We start from the raw sequence: 7,506 nt of genomic DNA, 5'->3' as shown, positions 1-7,506 counted from the left end.
GCAGGAGAATTACTTGAACCCAGGAGGCAGAGGTTGCAGTGAACCGAGATCGCGCCATTGCACTCCAGCCTGAGCAACAAGAGCGAAACTCCATCTCCATAACTAAAATAAAAAAATAAAAAATAAAGTGAGGTATAAATTTTTGTTATACCAGTTGCAAATATTTTATGTAATAATTCAGTTACTTCTCGACTTTATGTACCTTCTGTCATCCGTGAATGAATTTGGCTGTTTTGTTTAGATAGCTTTCTCCCTCCAAGGTTTTAAATATATTTTCCCATTTTTTCTGTTATTCTTTTTTTTTTTTTTTCGAGACAGAGTTTTGCTCTTTCTGCCCAGGCTGGAGTGCAATGGCGCCATCTCGGCTCACCGCAACCTCCGCTTCCTGGGTTCAAGCGATTCTCCTGCTTCAGCCTCCCAAGCAACTAGGATTACAGGCGCCTGTCACCACGCCCGGCTAATTTGTGTGTGTGTGTGTGTGTGTATTTTCAGTGGAGACGGGAGTTTCCTCATGTTGGCCAGGCTGGTCTTGATCTCCTGACCTCAAGTGATCCACCCGCCTCACCCTCCCAAAGTGCTAGGATTACAGGCGTGAGCCACTGCGCCCGGCCTTGGTTATTCTTCTAAAAACTACATTTTAAATACAAATGGAGGCGCTGCTCTGGGCCCAGCTCCGGCTGGGCGCGAGTAGGAGGAGGAGCTGCGGTGGTGCTGCCGGCCCCCGTGCAGACGAGGCGCGGGCGGCTCCGGGACCATGGAGCCTGGTGACGCGGCGCGCCAGGTCCGGGTCGGGTTGCCTAGGCGCTGCCGCGGCGGCAGATGCTGCTGCAGCTGCTGCTGGTTTGGGGACTTGGAGTCACGGCCTCGGCCTTGGCCTTCTCCTCTGGGGCGGCGGTCGAGAACAGCAGCGCCATGGAGGAGCTCGTTACTGAGAAGGAGGCAGAAGAGAGCCACCGGCCAGACAGTATGAGCCTGCTAACCTTGGTCCTGCTGCTCAAGCTCACCATCCTCACCATATGGCTCTTCAAGCACTGCCGGGTGCACTTTCTGCATGAGACCGGGCTGGCCATGATCTGTGGGCTCATCGTTGGGGTGATCCTGAGGTATGATACCCCTTCCACCAGTGGCTGCAAATCACTCAACTGCACTCAGGAAGATCGGGCCTTCAGCACTTTAGTAGTGAATGTCAGAGATAAGTTCTTCGAATACACTCTGAAAGGAGAAATCAGCCCTGGCAAGATCAACAGCATAGAGCAGAATGCCATGCTATGGAAGGTAACATTCGACCCAGAGGTATTTTTCAACATTTTTCTGCCTCCAGTTATTTTCCATGCTGGATACAGCTTAAAGAGACACTTTTTTGGAAATCTCGGGTCACACCTTCTTAGGGACTGTTGTTTCATGCTTCCTTATTGGAAATCTCATGTATGGTATGGTGAAGCTCATGAAGATTATGGGACAGCTCTCAGATAAATTTTACTACGCACATTGTCTCTTTTTAGGAGCAATCATCTCTGCCACTGACCCAGTGACTGTGCTGGCGATATTTAATGAATTGCATGCAGACATGGATCTTTATGTACTTCTGTTTGGAGAGAGCATCCCCTTTTTTTTTTTTTTTTGGAGACGGAGTCTAGCTCTGTCGCCCAGGCTGGAGTGCAGTGGCGCAATCTCGGCTCACTGCAAGCTCCGCCTCCCAGGTTCACGCCATTCTCCTGCCTCAGCCTCCCAAGTAGCTGGGACTACAGGCGCACGCCACCTCGCCCGGCTAGTTTTTTGTATTTTTAGTAGAGACGGGGTTTCACCGTGTTAGCCAGGATGGTCTCGATCTCCTGACCTCGTGATCCGCCCGTCTCGGCCTCCCAAAGTGCTGGGATTACAGGCTTGAGCCACCGCGCCCGGCCTGGAGAGAGCATCCTAAATGACGTTGTTGCCGTTGTACTTTCCTCATCTATTGTTGCCTACCAGTCAGCAGGACTGAACTTCAACTCACGCCTTTGATGCTGCTGCCTTTTTAAAGTCAGTTGGCATTTTTCTAGGCATATTTAGTGGCTGTTTTATCATGGGAGCTGTGACTGGTGTTGTGACTGCTTTAGTGACCAAGTTTACCAAACTGGACTGCTTCCCCCTGCTGGAGAGGGCACTCTTCTTCCTCATGTGCTGGAGCACGTTTCTCTTGGCAGAAGCCTAGGGATTTACAGGCGTTGTAGCTGTCCTTTTCTGTGGAATCACAAGCTCATTACACCTACAACAATCTCTCGGTGGAATCAAGAAGTCAAACCAAGCAGCTCTTTGAGGTGTTACATTTCCTGGCAGAAAACTTCATCTTCTTCTGCATGGTCCTGGTGCTATTTACCTTCCAGAAGCACATTTTCAGCCCCATTTTCATCATTGGAGCTTTCGTTGCCGTCTTCCTGGGCAGAGCTGCCCATATCAACCCGCTCTCCCTCTTCCTCAACTTGGGCAGAAGGCATAAGATTGGCTGGAATTTCCAACACATGATGATGTTTTCAGGCCTCAGGGGAGCAATGGCGTTTGCATTGGCCATCCGTGACATGGCATCCTATGCTCGCCACGTGATGTTCACCACCACGCCTTTCATTGTGTTCTTCACCATCTGGATCATTGGAGGAAGCGCGACACCCATGTTGTCATGGCTTAATCTCAGAGTTGGCATCGAGGAGCCCTCCAAAGAGGACCACAATGAACACCACTGGCAGTACTTCAGAGTTGGTGTTGACCCTGATCAAGATCCACCACCCAACAATGACAGCTTTCAAGTCTTACAAGGGGACAGCCCAGATTCTGCCAGAGGAAACCGGACAAAGCTGGAGAGCACATGGATATTCAGGCTGTGGTACAGCTTTGATCGTAATTACCTGAAGCCCATCCTCACACACAGCGGCTCCCTGCTAACCGCCACTCTCCCGTCTGGTGTAGACACAGCGGCTCCCCGCTAACCGCCACTCTCCCGCCCGGTGTAGACACAGCGGCTCCCCGCTAACCGCCACTCTCCCGCCCGGTGTAGACACAGCGGCTCTCCTAACCGCCACTCTCCCGCCTGGTGTAGCTTGCTAGCTTGATGTCTGACCAGTCATCGAGGTGTATGATAACCAAAAGCCACTGAGAGAGGGAAACTCTGATTTTATTCTGACTGAAGGCGACCTCACATTGACCTACGAGGACAGCACAGTGACTGCAAATGGCTCCTCAGCTTCCCACACTGCCTCCACGCTTCTGGAGGGCAGCTGGACAATGAAGAGCAGCTCAGAGGAAGTGCTGAAGCAGGACCTGGGAATGGGAAACCAGAAGGTTTCGAGCTGGGGTGCCCACCTGGTGTTTCCTCTGGAAGATAATGTTTGACTTTCCCCTCGAACCCTGGCACTATGGAGTAGGCTCCCAAAAGGGTGAGGATAGCTTCAAGCCCTAGTGTTGCTTGAAGTGGGGCAGTGACTAGATTGAACTAACTCTTCTATTTTGTTGGGGTCTGAAGCTATTGTAACACTTAAAATTTAACTCACGATGCAGATGGTGAGGCAAAAGTGTCTCTAAATTCAGACAAACGTAGACCTATTTCTACTTTTTTTTTCACATAGTAGTGCACTGTTTCAGAGTTAAGCAAACAAAAAAATAGCATACTTTAATGGTCAGTATCTGAACAAGGCAGGGCAGGTGCTGTGTGGAGGGCTTCCTCTTACAAGAGGCTGCATGTCAGTACACAGTGGTGCAAGTCAAGCTGATCACAGAAATATCAAGTTGGGGAGAACAGGCTGGAAGAAAGATCGAGAAGGAAGGCAATTGAGATTGGACCTCCAGGGATTATGGGAAACTGTTGTTAAATGGAACAGAAAACATGAAAAAATAATATGAGTGGAAGCTCTGGCAATGAAGGCTGTGTGACTGCAACCTCATATCAGGATTCCTGACTTTTATGCTACCTGTGTTTCTTCTAGACTGAAGATTTGAAAATACATCCACAAGCATTTCAACATGGAAAAAAGAATTATAGTTCCTTCTCTGGAGATGTCCATGAAGAAGTAGTTATAATATATTTAAAACCAGACCAGGCGTGGTGGCTCACACCTGTAATCCCAACACTTTGGGAGGTCGAGGCAGGCGGATCATCTGAGGTCAGGAGTTCGAGACCAGCCTGGCCAACATGGTGAAACCCCGTCTCTACTAAAAAATACAAAAATTAGCCAGGCATGGTGGCAGGCGCCTTAATCCCAGCTACTTGGGAGGCAGAGGCAGGAGAATCGTTTGAACCCGGGAGGCTGAGGTTGCAGTGAGCCTAGATAAAGCCATTGCACTCAAACCTGGGGGACAAGAGCGAGATTTCTCTTAAATAAATAAATAAAATAAATAAAATTAAAAAACCAAAGGCAAATAGTGTTACACTGTTATTTTTTAGTTAATCTGAAGAAAGGAGGTATTTAGAAACTGATGATGGTATCACTGCAAAAAGCATTAAACTTTGAGGGCTACCATATGAGCTGACAGCCTAGGAAATAATCAGTAAGACTGAGGTATCTACTGTAGGTTTAGAAATAACACCAAATTTTGTATGATGCTATTTTCTGGGGAAGGGAAGGCAGCAAGAAACCTGCAAGGCAACAGGCTAGAATTCAGAGGGAAAGAAATATATATGCAAAAAATTAACTGCAAAGAAATACAAGATAGTAGTCTCAAAACTGGGTAGAATTCCAAACTTTGAGCTGACAAATGCATGAGATTTCAGTGGCCGCATGAGGAATCAGAGGGGAGTCAATGGAACGTTAAGTATTTTCAACCCACTAGAAGATCCTGTCTTCTGTAAGTTTAAGAATCTGAGTATCTTTATGCCATTGAGTGCCGTGCAGAGAAGGGTCATTTTCCCTTCATCTGGGGAGGCTGCTGCACCAGCTTAACATGTAGGTGTGATTTGAAAGTTAGGTTTTCAGTTTGGGTTCTTTCTGTATGAGCTGTTCTGTCCACCCACACATACTGAAAGACCTTTCGGGAGAAGTTTGAGTTTCTCCCCATGTTTCTGTGCTTCAGCAGTAGGATTTTTTTTGGCAACCCAATTTCTAAAAAATGCTTTCAATAACGTGGGCATTTTCTTATTATGGCAGAAAAAATAGTATCCCAGTCTAGTCCACCCATAATGAAATCAGCCATTTACTCTTCTCAATTAGCATGTTTAATGGTTAATTTTTAAATAAGACATTGCTTCACAACGTTTTTATCTTTTATTTTTATTTTTTTGAGATGGAGTCTTGCTCTGTCGCCCAGGCTGGGTGTAGTGGTGCGACCTTGGCTTGCTGCAATCTCTGCACCCCCGGGTTCACGTGATTCTCCTGCCTCAGCCTCCTTAGTAGCTGGGATTGCAGGCACCTGCCACCACACCTGGCTAATTTTGTATTTTCAGTAGAGATGGGGTTTTGCCATGTTGGCCAGGCTGGTCTCGAACTCCTGACTTCAGGTGATCCACTTCCCTTGGCCTCCCAAAGTGCTAGGATTACAGGCATGAGCCACCACACCCAGCCTGCTTCACAACTTTGTGTTCGAATTGATAATGTGTGCAAATCAGGAAAATATATATTTAATCTGAGCCATATGAATTTGCTGATATTCAACCATTTTGTAAAAACAGGAGTGGAAATTTCATATGGTTCAATAAAATAAAATTGAGGCCGGGCACAGTGGCTTACACCCATAATCCCAACACTTTGGGAGGCCGAAGCAGGATGATCGCTTGAGCTCAGGAGTTTGAGAGCAGACTGGGCAACATGGCAAAACCCTGTCTCTACAAAAATACAAAGATGAGGCAGGCATGGTAGCACATACCTTTAGTTCAGTTCTAGGTACTTGGGAGGCTGAGGTGGGAGGATCGCTTGAGCCCAAGAGGCAAAGGTTGCAGTGAGCCAAGATCATGCCACTGGAAACCAGTCTGGGCAAAAGAGTGAGAACCTGTCTCAAAAAACAAACAAACAAACAGACAGACAAATTTATTTTTACGTATGGTATGAGAAAGGCATTTGTTTTGTTTTGTTTTTGAAATGGAGTCTTGCTTTGTTGCCCAGGCTGGAGTTCAGTGGCACCATCTTGGCTCACTGCAACCTCTGCTTCCTTTGTTCAAGCGATTCTCTTGTCTCAGCCTCCTGAGTAGCTGGAATTACAGGCACCGGCCACCACACCCGGCTATTTTTTGTATCAGGGTTTCACCATGTTGGCCAGGCTGGTCTCAAACTCCTGACCTCAGGCGTTCTGCCCCACTTGGCCTCCCAAAGTGCTGGGATCACAGGCATGAGCCACTGTGCCCAGTCTTAGAAAGGGATTTAATTTGTTTTTCTTCTTCCAAATGGATAGCTCCTTGTCCCAACACTATCTATTAGTCTGTCATTTCCTAAGTAATTTAAATGTCTCCTTTAACACATACTAAGATTACACACACACACACACACAAATGGACACACACATATATATATGTATGTGTGTGTGTATATATATATATTTTTCTGTACTTTTTATTCTATTCATATTGATCTATTGGTCTATTTTTTCACGGTGCTATTTCAATTATTGTGACTTTACAACATAGTTGACATCTGGTAAAGTTCTTTTTCTAATGAACCTTAACTTTTTTGGCACAACTCATAGATGAACTTTAACTTGCCAGTTCTACAAAGTATCCTGTTGTAATTTTGGTAAAAATCATATTACATTTATTATTTAATTTGGGGGTATAATATCTGTATACTATTGAGTCTTTTCATCTAGAAATATCTTTTATGGCCTTCATTAAAGTTATATGGTTATCCTCAACAATATTCTTTTCTTTTTTTTTGAGACAGGGTCTCACTCTATCATCCAGGCTGGAGTGGAGTGGCACAATTTCTGCTCACTCAACTTCCCAGGCTCAGGTGATCCTCCCACTTCAGCCTCCGAAGTTGCTGGGACTACAGGCATGTGCCACCACAACTGGCTGATTTTTTGTAGAGACTGGGTTTCACTACGTTGCCCAGGCTGTTCTTGAACTCCTGTACTCAGGTGATCTGCCCACGTCAGCCTCCCAAAGTGATAGGGTTACAGGCATAAGCTACCATGCCTGGCAACAGCTTTCATATTTTTAAGTTTTTTTCCTAAGTAACCCAAGGTCTATTGAAATTGAATATAGCTTTCTTTTCTATTACATATTTAAATAGATTTTTTCTTACTTTAGAAAAGCTGTAGATTTTTATATGTTAATCTTGTTTCCTTTCTGAAAGTTTTAATTAGTCCATATAGATTACATGTGATTCATTGGATTTTCTAGGTATAAATCTACCTTGCCAATATTCATACTTATTTCTTTTTTTTCTGGTATTTTTGCATTGCCTGGTAACTAACTCTAGGACAATGTCTACTATTGATGATAAAAGTAGGCATCATTATGTGTTGTTTCTGAGTTCTATGGAGTTGTGGTCTAATGTTTTGTTCTTCAGAATGATGTTTGGAGATTGGCAAAATGTTGATTATTGTTGAAGA

The 7,506-nt window shown here is 45.4% G+C and overlaps 1 pseudogene; it reads left to right on the top strand.

Moving 5' to 3' along the window:
- Positions 1 to 754: 754 nt before the first annotated feature.
- Positions 755 to 3,631, top strand: LOC105506276 (annotated as a pseudogene).
- The last annotated feature ends 3,875 nt before the right edge of the window (positions 3,632 to 7,506 follow it).

The sequence above is a fragment of the Colobus angolensis genome, unplaced genomic scaffold (assembly GCF_000951035.1).
Source record: "Colobus angolensis palliatus isolate OR3802 unplaced genomic scaffold, Cang.pa_1.0 Scaffold10, whole genome shotgun sequence".
Taxonomy (NCBI): Eukaryota; Metazoa; Chordata; class Mammalia; order Primates; family Cercopithecidae; genus Colobus; species Colobus angolensis.
Note: the sequence above shows the minus strand (reverse complement) of the source record. Positions and strands in the feature narration are given on the sequence as shown.